Consider the following 18,102-nt stretch of genomic DNA (forward strand, 5'->3'; position numbering starts at 1 on the left):
GGACCGCCTAAGGCTACCAAGAAAATTTGTGTCAGTCCGACAGCAAAAAAGGCCAATGAAATGGCACAATTTCTGTCGGATTAATTGTCGAATCTTTCAACGTAAAGTTCGCGATCATTTCCCATGAGAGTATTAGATTTGAATTTTTCATAATAATTAAACTAGTCTATTACATGTGAGTGAATAAGTCCCCATAACAATCAAGACTAAATATTGAATAGCTTCTCATAAACAATACGTTAAATCAAACTATGTTAGTATAAATTCATTTAATTATGACTGCCAAAAAAATAGTGTACAATAATAAATCAAACAAATAAAACAATATAGAAATAGATGTATATTAAGTGATGTTTTAAGCCTCGTCTGAACACAAAAAAAAAAAAAAATTTACTCTATATTTTTCACCAAACAGCGTTATATAATACGCACGAACACATATAAATGTGTCGCCCATATGTAACATATATTTGAATAGGTGACGAATATACTTAACACTTTCAATAATATTTAGCGAGGGAGGAGCGCCTAGCCCGGGCGTAAAATACGCTTAAATGTGATAATTTAATTCGTCCAAATTTCGTAATATTATTATAGAGTCGTGATTTCAAAAGTAACAAAAATTATATGGGTTTCATCAACTAGAATCGAAACCGAAACTGTAGCATTCAAAGCTGGTGACGTTACCACTATGCCAACGTGGCACACATATAAACTGATTACAAATTAAAGATTAATAAATTAAAAAGAAACTAAGATGAATGTACAAAATGTATAAGGATGTTTTCAATTTGGACTCTTTTTGACCCCTTAAAAACAATTTTAACCGGCTAAAGACCAATAAAAGTACGGTCTCGTAAAGATCCAATCATTTAAGGCCCCTAGCGCCGCTCTGCGACTTTTAGTTTCGGGGGAGATAGAGTTTAAAAATATGGAGACAGACAAACAGACAGAATTATAGCCGTTTATATATTAGATTGTTTGTTGAAGTTAGGAATGGCTAATCTGCCAACCATCATTGCAGATGGAGTTCGTATCAAGTTTATAACTTTATCTTTATATTACAGAGAGGCGAAAAAAATCCGAAATATGTAATTACACTTTATTAAATCTCCACACTAACGTACTGTACTTACAATAACCCTTATCCCCGAGTGGCTTCCGGGCCTTGATAAGTGTTGACCACCTTGTAAAAAAATCTTTGTGATCTAAATCCTAAAATGTCATTACTTGCTTCGTTATCGCTCACTGTTTTTCTATGATTCTGTTTCCTTTGATGCAATCGATTCATTCGATTTCTAATCACAATAAGAACATTTGATCTAAAGATATTGCCATTTCATTAACGTATCGGATAGCCATTCTCAGCTTTATTATTAGTATTCCTTTTTTTTTTGACGACAATGCCTACATTTATGGTTTGCGTAGACACCGGTCAGAAATGAAGAATTCAGTTTCATTTGAAGTTTATCCGTCCTAATCGTAATAATAAAAAATTGACATTATTTCAGTTGATTAAGTCTTCATTATTATATCAACATCCCACCCGGCGTTGCATAATCATAAGATATGCTAAAATATATAATTCATGCAGATTACTTATAGATTTTTATTATTACAGAGACAATTCTCTATCGATTATTATATTAAACATGATATATATTAGGGAAATCAAAACTAAGAATATATAGTTGACTTGAATGCTATTAGCTAGAATCGAAACCAAAACATAAACCTCTCCACCCTAATCTGAGCCACGCCCATATATATATATATATATATATATATATATATATATATACATATATATATATATACATATATATATATATATATATATATATATATATATATATATGAAGCGAAATTGTCTGTATGTGTGTGCGTCTGTGTGCATACAGTCCCCTTAAAAATTACTTTGTCAATTTTCATTCTATAGACTCGAGATTTGACATAAGGGTATTGAGATTTGGGAATGTTTTTAAAAATGGTTTTCAGCGAAAAAATTGGCTGTCAAGGGGTCAACGTTCTACGATTTGACCTTTGAAAACTGTACCAAACTCTTCCATAAATTTTGGGTCTAAACACTTGAAAATTTACATGAAATGTATTCAAACACACAGCAAGTTTTTTAATCGTTTTTTTGCCGGAAATTTGACTGCGAAGGAGTCAAAGTTTAAAAGATTTGAACTTTGCGGTCTCTAGCAAACTATTCAGCCAATTTTGGTCTATACATTTGAAATTTTATATAAAAGATATTCAGACATGTAGCAAGATTTTTAATCAGTGTTTGAGCGAAAATTTGGCTGCAAAAAGCTGAAAAAGTTGACTATTGCAGACTCTACCAAACTCATCCGCCAATTTTGGGTATAAACTCTTGAAATTTTAGATGTAGGTTATCTGGACATGAGTCCAAATTTTAATATATATATATATATATATATATATATATATATATATGTACATAACGCTATGAACAGTACATATGGCACGAGCAAAGCCGGGCTGAACTGCTTGTATATCTATAAAGGTGAAAATGTATGTGTGGGTGTGTCTGTGTGCGTACATTTCCCTACCAAATAACTCTGTCAATTTTTAGTCTACAGACTCGAAATTCGACATAAGAAGTATTGAGATTTGGGAAAATCTTTTTAATCAGTTTTCGGCCAGATATTTGGCTGTTAAGGGGTCAAAGTTAAACGATTTGACATTTGAAAACTCTACCAAACTCCTCCGCCAATTTTGGGTCTAAGCACTTGAAATATTAAATATAGATTACTTGGACATGAATCAAACTTTATAATTTGATTTGAACCCAAAAAAAATAAATGTCAAAGGGGTCATATTTGGGGTTAAAGTTTTAAAAACTTTTACCTCTACGGTCTCTATCAAATTACTCAGCCAATTTCTGGTCTAAACATTTGAAAATTTACATAATGGGTATTCAGAGGTATTGCAAGATTTTAATCTGTTTGGGTCGAAAATTTAAGCTGACAAGGGGTCAAAATTCAAAAAATTTGATTTTTGCGTTTTCTAATTCTAACTAATTTTGGGTCTAAACATTTGAAATATGTACATAACGGCAAGACATGCGGCAAGCATTTTAATTAGTTTTAGGGCGAGAATTTGGCTGCCAAATGCTTATAATTGAAAGAGTTGACCTTTGCAGATTCTATCAAATTCCTCCGCCAAATTTGGGTCTAAACACTTGAAATGTTAGATGTACGTAACTTGGACATTGTTCAAACTTTTTATAATGATTTGAGATCAAAATAATAAATCTTAAAGGGTCAAAAACGAGGGTTAAAGTTAAAAAAATATCCATGTGGTTTCTACAATTCTAGACAATTTTTGGTCTAAACATTTGAAGTCTTACATAAAGTGCATTCACACGTAGTGCAAGTTATGAACAGTACATAGGGCCCGAGCAAAGCCGGGCTGAACTGCTAGTACATATATATATAATCTGTGTTAATCACTTTATTGCAGATTAGTAAAATATCAATATTTCACTAAATATACGTCATACAAAAACGAAAATTGTATCATCCAATGGCTGCTTCAAGGTTAGTTATTTCCCAAGCTTTTATTCAAATCCATGTGGCATTCACGAAGTTATAACAATTTATTCATTATCAAGTAATTTATGCTGCCCCTCGCTTTACTGAAGGTCTTTTAAAATGCCACAAAAATGGCGATTAACGGTTATAGAAAAAGAAAGGATTGCTGCTGGACTCGCAGAAGGATTGTTCATCAAAGATTTAGCTATGGAGCTGGAAAGGGATCCAAGAACTTTGGCTTCATTCGTGAACAACCCCAACACCAAATGCAGAAAGGATAATGGCACCATGAGAAACCCAAACAGCACCAGGTGCTTCCATTTTTGCAAGAGCTGGAATCGCTCCAAGATCCAGACAGGCCCGATGTAATATGTTGAATGAGATGGCAAGGAACATCAAAACTATTCCAAGGCCTCCATTGAGCAAACAACATAGGGAAAAAACGAAAGGCTTTGGCACAGAATTACATGAAAATGGATTTCCTACGTGTCCTATTTACAGATGAGACCCGTGCTACTCTTGACGGTCCGGATGGATGGGCCAAAGTTTGGAACTCGAACGGAACTCCAACCCCTTACAGAGTTCATCGCCAACGAGGAGGTGGAGTCATCATGTTTTGGACGGGAATCATTAGGGATAAGTTGGTCGGACCATTCCGAGTTCCAGAGGGTGTAAAACTTACCAGCAATGCGTACACAGCCTTTTTGGATAAACATTTGTCACCATGGCTAGATGACCTACTATTGTCATGTCACTTTCAGATGATTTTTATGCATAGCAATTCACCATCCCATTTTTTAGGGCGACTGCAGCCTTCCTTGAATCTATGGGCTTCTTTGGAGAAACCCTTATGAGCTGACCACCGTGTTCTCCAGAACTTAACCCCATTGACTATCTCTGGTCAATATTAGAAAGATAAGTTATTTACTTCAAAGGATCCTTGTGGAGAACATAGTTGGTATTACTAGAGCCATAACTCCTTTTTGAGATCAAACAATTGACTTCCTCGGGGAACAAAAGGTTGTTTTGAGTTATTTAAAAAAAATGGTGGATACGTCGATAAATAATTCATTTATTTGAGGCTTAGCACCTAGGATGTTCTTTTTTCTCATTACTCTTTGACAGAAAAATATAATAAAAAATAAAGTTCGCATGATAAGACATTATATTTTTGCCCTAAAACAACATTTTAAGAGACCTGCAATAAAGCGATGGACAGGGAAAATTCCACGATAAAGAATAAAATGTCATAACTTCTTGAATAGCGCATGAATTTGAACAAAATTTTGGGAAATAACCAACCGTAAAGCAGTCGTTTGATGATATAATTTTCATTTTGTTGTGACGTATATTTAGTGAAATATTGATATTTTACTAATTTGCAATAAAGCGATTGACGCAGTTTATATATATATATATATATATATATAAATATATATATATAAGGAAATCTCTGTCTGTCTATCTGTCTGTCTCTGTCTCTCTCTCTCTCTATCTATCTCTCTCTCTCTCTATATATATATATATACATATATATACATACATATATATATATATATATATATATATATATATATATATATATATATAAGGAAATCTCTATATTCTAAATTTCAAGATCTTGTCCAGCTAACTGTTTATTTTTTCAGCTAAAATGTTCAATTCTTGGCAGCACATGTTTCGTAGTGCAGTATTTAATATAATTATTATGTCATATTTTTGTATCTTTTCCACACTGACTCATCAGAAAAATAGAAACTCATGAACTTTAAAAGAAAATAAAGGAAATATGGGCATGCTTAAATAAATCCAAAAAAAAATGGAAGAGTAGTTGCAATTGCGTTTTATGATATTTACGTCATTTTTGAGTTTGATGGCATTAAAATCAAAGATGGCGTAAATATCGCAAAAAAACAGTTGCTGAAAAAAAAATAAATGGTAAGATTGACAACATCTTAGAATTTTAAGTATAGAGTTTTGTCATTTATTTGTATATGGTCTGTAGTTACATCGAGCTTTATTAATTAAAGGATTGGTATAAATAAAGGGTGAAATATAACTGAATAAGCATATTTTTCTCAAACACACAGACGAACATACACACACATATATATATATATATATATATATATATATATATATAATTTACCTATCATTCCTTTTTTAAAAGATGGAATCGCCCGATTGTCGAAGACAAGATTCAAGCAAGCAATGTCCAGTAAATTACAGTAAATATAATATCATTATTATGATGATACCTATAATATGATATATAATAATAATAATAATAATAATAATAATTATCATTATATGGCAATCACAACACGGATGAAGTACCTCGAAAGATAACCTTACTTGCACCGTTCATTTAATTCGTCCTGGGTCGAACAAATATTCATTTCTATAGAATCGTCCGTGTGTAATCAAGTAGCCATCAATTACAATACTTTATAACATAGAGACTATTTTAAGTAAGATATTTTGTCGCCATGCATTTATAACGAAACATAGCAATATGCTTATATGTGTATTCGTTTTCATCCCTTGTTTTCCTTCATTTCCGTTTCCTTATTTTCCTTCACACTTTTCCACGTGTCAAATTCGATTAATTAAACACTTTATTATTTCCTATCGCAGAACTGTCTTAATATATAACAAACTTTAATCCCTGCTAAGACTTTATGATTAAGTAATAATACATTTAGGCCAATGTGTTTTGGGATTTTATCGGCAGATTCGATCATAAATATGGATCCCAGAACGAACATCTAGAAGAACAGACTTCAACATCTAAAAGGAATGCTTCGGTTAATACAAAATCTTAAATAAATTGCATTTATTTCTGATATTCGTTTACAGCATACAGTATAATAAGATCGCATACTCATTCAAGTTTGAGCAGAGAGTAAGAGTACTCAACGTCGGACTTCAAGGCGATAATACCGACTTTCTGGATGAAATGTTAACGTATTACATAAGTGAAGGTCCGCTAAGAAATTGAGCCTTTTACTGTGACTTTACTCTAGTCTGATAAAGTGTTATGTATCGCTCATATAGTAATCTGTTGTTTTTTTTTAATTTGCCATCTTAGATTCGAAACGCGCGTCCTATCGACTAGAAAAAATGTCTATATCATCGTAATCGTTAACTGTGTCTGTTTTTTTCTCTGGGAATAAAACTTATATCTATGTAAGAATTTAGTTTATGATATCTCTTTACTAATGCACACTAAGATGCGTATCCAGAGATGAGCGGATAATTTATGGCAATACAGATCTTTCTGGCTCATCAGATAGTGATAATATCGCCCAAGTCAGTGGTAATATCATAACATGATTATCCAAGGCATTAATCCATCCTCAGCATAACTCTTGCTCAACCATAGACTTCATTATTTTATGTCATCCCAATCTGAACTATATAAACCACAAAATAGGTTGCTACAACTAACATTCGCGAGATAAACTCGTCTCAATCCAACGATCGCCGCACAGCGCATACTTTCTGCTTATCCCGATGAACCAACATAGTCTGGATACAACGCTCATACAATCGTCGATGGTATACCAAAAGCCAAGTTATTGAAACTTTCTAACCATCAGTATCGGGTCAGAATTGATAAGTTTAGCGGAATTTTGGAGAAATCGCAGATTCATAGTAAAATCTTAACCATCCACAACTCTAGACTTAATTTCTAATGTTTTCATCCCCCAAAACAACATTTCTAAGTTCCCGTACATATGTTACAGAATGACAACACCCAATATCATTAATATCATCAATATCATTAATATCATCAATATCATTAATATCATTAATATCATCAATATCATTAATATCATTAATATCATTAATATCATTAATATCATTAATATCATCAATATCATTAATATCATTAATATCATCAATATCATTAATATCATTAATATCATTAATATCATTAATATCCTCAATATCATTAATATCATTAATATCATTAATATCATCAATATCATTAATATCATTAATATCATTAATATCATCAATATCATTAATATCATTAATATCATTAATATCATCAATATCATTAATATCATTAATATCATCAATATCATCAATATCATTAATATCATTAATATCATTAATATCATTAATATCATTAATATCATCAATATCATTAATATCATCAATATCATTAATATCATCAATATCATTAATATCATTAATATCATTAATATCATTAATATCATCAATATCATTAATATCATTAATATCATTAATATCATCAATATCATTAATATCATTAATATCATCAATATCATCAATATCATCAATATCATCAATATCATCAATATCATTAATATCATTAATATCATTAATATCATTAATATCATTAATATCATTAATATCATCAATATCATTAATATCATTAATATCATCAATATCATTAATATCATTAATATCATCAATATCATTAATATCATTAATATCATTAATATCATCAATATCATCAATATCATTAATATCATTAATATCATCAATATCATTAATATCATTAATATCATTAATATCATCAATATCATCAATATCATTAATATCATCAATATCATTAATATCATCAATATCATCAATATCATTAATATCATCAATATCATCAATATCATTAATATCATCAATATCATTAATATCATCAATATCATCAATATCATTAATATCATCAATATCATTAATATCATTAATATCATCAATATCATTAATATCATCAATATCATTAATATCATTAATATCATTAATATCATTAATATCATCAATATCATCAATATCATTAATATCATTAATATCATTAATATCATCAATATCATTAATATCATTAATATCATTAATATCATCAATATCATCAATATCATTAATATCATCAATATCATCAATATCATCAATATCATTAATATCATCAATATCATCAATATCATTAATATCATCAATATCATTAATATCATTAATATCATCAATATCATTAATATCATTAATATCATTAATATCATTAATATCATTAATATCATCAATATCATTAATATCATTAATATCATTAATATCATCAATATCATTAATATCATTAATATCATTAATATCATTAATATCATCAATATCATTAATATCATTAATATCATTAATATCATCAATATCATTAATATCATTAATATCATCAATATCATCAATATCATCAATATCATTAATATCATCAATATCATTAATATCATTAATATCATTAATATCATTAATATCATTAATATCATTAATATCATCAATATCATTAATATCATCAATATCATTAATATCATTAATATCATTAATATCATTAATATCATCAATATCATTAATATCATTAATATCATTAATATCATCAATATCATTAATATCATTAATATCATCAATATCATCAATATCATCAATATCATCAATATCATTAATATCATCAATATCATCAATATCATTAATATCATCAATATCATCAATATCATCAATATCATTAATATCATCAATATCATCAATATCATTAATATCATCAATATCATTAATATCATTAATATCATCAATATCATTAATATCATTAATGTCATTAATATCATCAATATCATCAATATCATTAATATCATTAACATCATTAATATCATTAATATCATCAATATCATTAATATCATTAATATCATTAATATCATCAATATCATCAATATCATTAATATCATTAATATCATCAATATCATTAATATCATTAATATCATTAATATCATTAATATCATCAATATCATTAATATCATTAATATCATTAATATCATTAATATCATCAATATCATCAATATCATTAATATCATCAATATAATCAATATCATTAATATCATCAATATCATCAATATCATTAATATCATTAATATCATCAATATCATTAATATCATTAATATCATTAATATCATTAATATCATCAATATCATCAATATCATTAATATCATTAATATCATTAATATCATTAATATCATCAATATCATTAATATCATTAATATCATTAATATCATTAATATCATTAATATCATTAATATCACCAATATCATTAATATCATCAATATCATCAATATCATCAATATCATTAATATCATTAATATCATCAATATCATCAATATCATTAATATCATCAATATCATCAATATCATTAATATCATCAATATCATCAATATCATCAATATCATCAATATCATCAATATCATTAATATCATCAATATCATTAATATCATTAATATCATCAATATCATCAATATCATTAATATCATCAATACCATCAATATCATCAATATCATCAATATCATCAATCTCATCAATATCATCAATATCATCAATATCATCAATATCATTAATATCATTAATATCATCAATATCATTAATATCATCAATATCATTAATATCATCAATATCATTAATATCATTAATATCATTAATATCATTAATATCATCAATATCATTAATATCATCAATATCATCAATATCATTAATATCATTAATATCATTAATATCATTAATATCATCAATATCATCAATATCATCAATATCATCAATATCATCAATATCATCAATATCATCAATATCATTAATATCATTAATATCATCAATACCATCAATATCATCAATATCATTAATATCATTAATATCATCAATACCATCAATATCATCAATATCATCAATACCATCAATATCATCAATATCATCAATATCATCAATATCATCAATATCATTAATATCATCAATATCATTAATATCATTAATATCATCAATATCATCAATATCATCAATATCATCAATACCATCAATATCATCAATATCATCAATATCATCAATATCATTAATATCATCAATATCATTAATATCATTAATATCATCAATATCATTAATATCATTAATATCATTAATATCATTAATATCATCAATATCATTAATATCATTAATATCATTAATATCATCAATATCATCAATATCATCAATACCATCAATATCATCAATATCATCAATATCATCAATATCATCAATATCATTAATATCATCAATATCATTAATATCATTAATATCATCAATATCATCAATATCATCAATATCATCAATACCATCAATATCATCAATATCATCAATATCATCAATATCATTAATATCATCAATATCATCAATACCATCAATATCATTAATATCATCAATATCATCAATATCATTAATATCATCAATATCATTAATATCATTAATATCATCAATATCATCAATATCATCAATATCATCAATATCATCAATATCATCAATATCATCAATATCATCAATATCATTAATATCATTAATATCATTAATATCATCAATATCATTAATATCATTAATATCATCAATACCATCAATATCATCAATATCATCAATACCATCAATATCATCAATATCATCAATATCATCAATATCATCAATATCATTAATATCATTAATATCATCAATATCATCAATATCATCAATATCATCAATACCATCAATATCATCAATATCATCAATATCATCAATATCATCAATATCATTAATATCATTAATATCATCAATATCATCAATATCATCAATATCATCAATATCATTAATATCATCAATACCATCAATATCATCAATATCATCAATATCATCAATATCATTAATATCATCAATATCATCAATATCATTAATATCATCAATATCATCAATATCATTAATATCATCAATATCATTAATATCATTAATATCATCAATATCATTAATATCATCAATATCATCAATATCATCAATATCATTAATATCATCAATACCATCAATATCATCAATATCATTAATATCATCAATATCATCAATACCATCAATATCATCAATATCATTAATATCATTAATATCATCAATACCATCAATATCATCAATATCATCAATACCATCAATATCATCAATATCATCAATATCATCAATATCATCAATATCATTAATATCATTAATATCATCAATATCATCAATATCATCAATATCATCAATATCATCAATATCATTAATATCATCAATATCATCAATATCATTAATATCATCAATATCATCAATATCATTAATATCATCAATATCATCAATATCATTAATATCATCAATACCATCAATATCATCAATATCATCAATATCATCAATATCATTAATATCATCAATATCATCAATATCATTAATATCATCAATATCATCAATATCATTAATATCATCAATATCATTAATATCATTAATATCATCAATATCATTAATATCATCAATATCATCAATATCATCAATATCATTAATATCATCAATACCATCAATATCATCAATATCATCAATATCATCAATATCATCAATACCATCAATATCATCAATATCATCAATATCATCAATATCATCAATATCATTAATATCATCAATACCATCAATATCATCAATATCATCAATATCATTAATATCATCAATACCATCAATATCATCAATATCATTAATATCATCAATATCATTAATATCATCAATATCATCAATACCATCAATATCATTAATATCATCAATATCATCAATATCATTAATATCATCAATATCATTAATATCATTAATATCATCAATATCATCAATATCATCAATATCATCAATATCATCAATATCATCAATATCATCAATATCATTAATATCATTAATATCATTAATATCATCAATATCATTAATATCATTAATATCATCAATACCATCAATATCATCAATATCATCAATACCATCAATATCATCAATATCATCAATATCATCAATATCATCAATATCATTAATATCATTAATATCATCAATATCATCAATATCATCAATATCATCAATACCATCAATATCATCAATATCATCAATATCATCAATATCATCAATATCATTAATATCATTAATATCATCAATATCATTAATATCATTAATATCATTAATATCATCAATATCATCAATATCATCAATACCATCAATATCATCAATATCATCAATATCATCAATATCATCAATATCATTAATATCATCAATATCATTAATATCATTAATATCATCAATATCATCAATATCATCAATATCATCAATACCATCAATATCATCAATATCATCAATATCATCAATATCATTAATATCATCAATATCATCAATACCATCAATATCATCAATATCATTAATATCATTAATATCATCAATACCATCAATATCATCAATATCATCAATACCATCAATATCATCAATATCATCAATATCATCAATATCATCAATATCATTAATATCATTAATATCATCAATATCATCAATATCATCAATATCATCAATATCATCAATATCATTAATATCATCAATATCATCAATATCATTAATATCATCAATATCATCAATATCATTAATATCATCAATATCATCAATATCATTAATATCATCAATACCATCAATATCATCAATATCATCAATATCATCAATATCATTAATATCATCAATATCATCAATATCATTAATATCATCAATATCATCAATATCATTAATATCATCAATATCATTAATATCATTAATATCATCAATATCATTAATATCATCAATATCATCAATATCATCAATATCATTAATATCATCAATATCATCAATATCATTAATATCATTAATATCATCAATATCATCAATATCATCAATATCATCAATATCATCAATATCATCAATACCATCAATATCATCAATATCATCAATATCATCAATATCATTAATATCATCAATATCATCAATATCATTAATATCATCAATATCATCAATATCATCAATATCATTAATATCATTAATATCATCAATATCATCAATATCATTAATATCATTAATATCATCAATATCATCAATATCATCAATATCATCAATATCATTAATATCATCAATATCATCAATATCATTAATATCATCAATACCATCAATATCATCAATATCATCAATATCATCAATATCATTAATATCATCAATACCATCAATATCATCAATAAATCAATGATAGAAAAGTTTACTCGTGCACAAATCACGTTAATCCATCACAATTATCCAAACCAAAAGGAACTCATATTTCCCAAAACATTATTAAATTTGCAGGCGTGTGAGAAAGAAAGTAGAATCAACTTGATACTGACTGATACTGACGTTGGTCATGTAAATACTGCTTAACTCAAGTAAAAATTTGATTAATAGATGAACTATCTGCTAATCAGAACTCAGTCCTTCATAGCTGAAAATGACTAATCAGAGTTTCAGTGCTTTATCCTACGGTGTTGTAGCATTCCATGCTCAGTGCAGAAACGTTACCCTACAAGTTGTGCATTGGTAGTTACTTGGGTTGTTGCCTTTGGTAATGTTTTTGCTGGGACCAATCTTTCTGTATCAATTTTCCGATTCTCCATACAATTCGATTTTGGGGATGCGATGGTTTTCCATTCTGACCACATGTCCAGTCCGTCGCAGTTGTATGTTAGCGATTATGGCTTCTATGCTGTCCATGTTGACTCTGTTGAGTACTTCAACATTTGATATAAAATCGTCCAGTTTAATTTTCATAATTTTTTTAGGTGGCGCTATTGCATTGCTTCCAACCTCTTTATGTGGTCCCTGTAGGTTTCTGTTGAATATGGTAGAGCAGGTAGTATCACTGCTTTATAATCTTTGCATTAAAAATGTTCCCTCCCCATAAAACGTCCGCAACAAATATGTCCTAATTCCGTTAGCAGAGTTTCTTTCTTATATATGTCCGTTTATGGAACGCAATACCGTGTGTCGGCTTCTCAGCTTACTATAACATGGTCGTTTTCAAATCAAATATAAATAAATTCATATTAAGCCGACCTCATAGATAATCTAGCCCTATCCAAGTTCTTGTCTCCTCATCTACCTAACACTTAGCCATTATACTAGAGTTGCTTCTTTGCCTTGAAAAGTGGTGATCTCTAATGTAAAAGAATGCATGTAGCAATTATTTTCAAAATCAGGCAATAGGAAGCAGGGACATCAGACGATGTAAAAAGAAAAAGACTTGCACATTGCGCCCATCAGTTATAAGCCAGACAGCTGTGAGAAATATGGAAGTGTTTGGAAATCGTCGTTGGAGGCTGTTTGTTTTCTTGTCGCCGTACTTCATCCTGATTCAATCGACTGCTTACTGGTAGAAAGTGAGTTCTGTAAGAACCCTCAAGCATTCTTGACATTGGTTGTCCCCTCAGGATACTGTCTCTCACAGCGTAATACTCCCTGTGCACCCACGCAAAATTATGTATTGCGTCTTGTGGGCAGGTCGTCAAGTTGTTCATTATGAACTGCTACCAATGGGCCAAATGATCACTGGAGACCTATATTCGCAGCAATTGAAACGTGTGCAACAGGCATTATGCCAGAAGGAGACAACGCTTGATAGAAAAAGTGTGTTTTTATCCATTTAGATCGCATGTTGCGAGAGTGGTCAAGGATTCCATACATGAATTTGGATGGGAGAATTTGTGCCATTCACCTCCTTCATCTGACCTTACGTCATCCGATTAGAACCTTTTTCACTCTTTGGATAATCATCTTCGTGGGAAGTACTTCGCCAATGAAGCATACTTGCGTCAAGCCCTCGCGGACTTCTTTACGTCTAAAACTTCTATCGCAAGGGGATTAAAAAAAACTGTAGAAGGTGTTGGATTCCAATGCTGATTACATACTGTGAAGCGTTTTCTTTTTTATTCTTTTAACCGGAGTCCTTCAGGGGTTCATCCTGGGCCCAACTCTCTCCCTGATCTATATCAATGATCTCTCAAATCACATGCGAAGATCATTTGTAGACATTTATGCTGACGAAACTACCATCAATGGCAACACTTCAAAGGCCGTAAACGACCAAGTTCTCTCTGTTTCTCTCTTCTCTGATCTTGATCACGTGATGTAATGAGGAAAGAGGTGGCTGGTTAATTTTAATACATCTAAAACCAAGATTTTATCTTTCCGTCATCAATGCTCTGATTCCCGTCTGGCATCACTTGAAATGAATGGCTCTCGTCTTAGGGAGACTATGTTTTGACAAGCTTCTGGGTTTGACCTTTACTCATGATCTGAGATCGAACACGTACATCAAATCTGTTCCCAAGGCTGCTAGAAAAATGGTGGGATCGTTCTACCGTTCCAGTAGATATCTCACCGCTGATGCCTGTATAAGTACCAATTACATGCAAGGATGGAGTACTGTTACCACATCCGGGCAGGAGCTGCTAGAAGCAACTTATCCTACATCGACAGAGTTCAAAATAGACTTCGTAGCTTAGTGGGGGATGCCTCTTTCTCTTCCCTGCAACCTCTTTCGCACAGAAGAGACGTTGTGAGCCGTTCTCTACTTTATCATTATTTTCATGGCAACTACTCGTTTGAGCTCCAATGTATGGTCCCCCTAGCCTGACTTTCACGAAAAACACTCGTCTGGTTGAAACCACTATCAGTAATTTTCCCCACTCTTCATCTGTGCTTAAACTTAAACGTAGATTCTATGAAGAAAGCTTCTATATTATTTGTTCCGTTTTCCTGCTTTTAAGCTGACTACAATATGGTTGTCTTAAAGTCCAACATAAACAAGTTCTTGATGAGCCGTCTTCTTAAGTAATCCAATTTACCTAATTCCCACTACTAACGATTACCGCTACATGTTCGCTTTGAGCACTGTACACTCATTAACCCTTATCCTTTAGTGGCCTCCAGGCCTTGATAAGTGGTGATTCGTTTGTAAAAAAACTGGCATTAGGTCGACTGCTTCCCTAGACGAATTCATAATTAAAGGATACTCTAACTTAACATCTAAATCTGACCCCCAAGATCGCCATGGACATGGAATATGTACTTACATTAAATATGGCTTTCTGTGTGGTAGGGATATCTTCAGAGAAGACCCTAATTTACCTTATATGTGCTTCCGGGTTGCACTTGCTTACACCACTGCGTTTATATTCGCTCTCTATCGCCCCCACAACTGCGGAGTTACTATCCTTAAGAGCATATGTGAGAAAATTGACCACATTCTGTCTGCTCACCCTTCAGCTAACATCCACATTTGTGGTGACTTCAATGTCCACAATGCGGAATGGCTGACTCACTCTAAGAAGACAGATATTGAGGGGAGGTTCTGTCATGATTTTGTCATTGCCTATGACCTCACCCAGATTGTTCACGAACCCACCCGAGTGCCCGATACTTTCGGTCAGAATGCTAGCCTTCTAGACCTTTTTCTCACAACTTCCCCTGAGCTATGTTCAAGTTCCGTTCTGTCTCCTCTAGGATCTTCTGACCACTCGGTATAACTGGAAATGTTTCTCGATCATAAAATCATTTCTCTCTGATAGGCTCATAAGAGTAGTGGTTGATGGGCAGAAATCAGAAGCCCACAGTATTAATGCTGGAGTCCCTCAGGGGTCCATCCTGGGCCCAACTCTTTTCCTGATATACATCAATGACCTCCCTAAACACATACTTAAATCATTCGTTGACATCTATGCTGATGACACGACCATCTATGGCAACACATCAAAGGCCATAAATGACAAAGTTCTCTCAGATTCTCTCTCCTCTGATCTTGAGCATGTGATGCAGTGGGGGAAGAGGTGGATGGTTACTTTTAATGCATCTAAAACCAAGTTCCTATCTTTACATCATCAGCGCTCTGATCCCCATCTGACATCAATTGACATGGGTGGCACTCGTCTAGGGGAAGCTTCATGCTTTGATAAGCTTCTGGTCTTGACCTTTACGCCTGACCTGAAATGGAATACGTACATCAAGCCAGTTGCCAAGATCGCTGGAAAAATGGTAGGATCCTTCTATCGCTCCAGAAGATATCTCACCCCTGATGCAATTCTCTATCTGTATAAAAGCCAAGTACGTCCAAGGATGGAGTACTGCTGACACATCTGGACAGGAGCTGCTAAAAACAGCCTATCCTGCCTTGACAGAGTACAAAATAGGCTTCGTGGCCTAGTGGGTGATGCCCTTTTCTCTTCCCTGCAGCCTCGTTGCGAGCCTGTCTTTGTTTTATCGTTACTATCATGGCAGGTGCTCGTCTGAGCTCCAATCTCTGGTTCCCCCTCGCCAATCTTTCACGATAAACCCCCACCTAGCTGAAACCATTGTCAAAAATTTTCCCTACTCCTTATCTGTGCCAAAATCAAAACGTAGATTCCATGAACAAAGCTTCTTTCTTAGTAGTGCACGCCTGTGGAACTCTGTTCCGGTTGCCTGTTTCCCACCTGACTACAACCTGGATGTCTTCAAGTCCAATGTGAACAAATTACTGATGAACCGCCTTCTTAAGTGAGACACTTTATCAGATCTCCAAAACTAACGTACTGTATACACAATAACCCTTATCCCTGAGTGGCTTTCGGGCCTTGATAATTGGTGACTACCTTGTAAAAAAAAAGAATCGACAATACTTTTTATGTTATATTGTAGAACATTTTAGATGAGTAAATCTGTACTGTAGTGTTGT

The sequence above is a fragment of the Euprymna scolopes genome, chromosome 1, assembly GCF_053919585.1.
Source record: "Euprymna scolopes isolate OS-2025 chromosome 1, ASM5391958v1, whole genome shotgun sequence".
In the NCBI taxonomy this organism is placed as follows: domain Eukaryota; kingdom Metazoa; phylum Mollusca; class Cephalopoda; order Sepiida; family Sepiolidae; genus Euprymna; species Euprymna scolopes.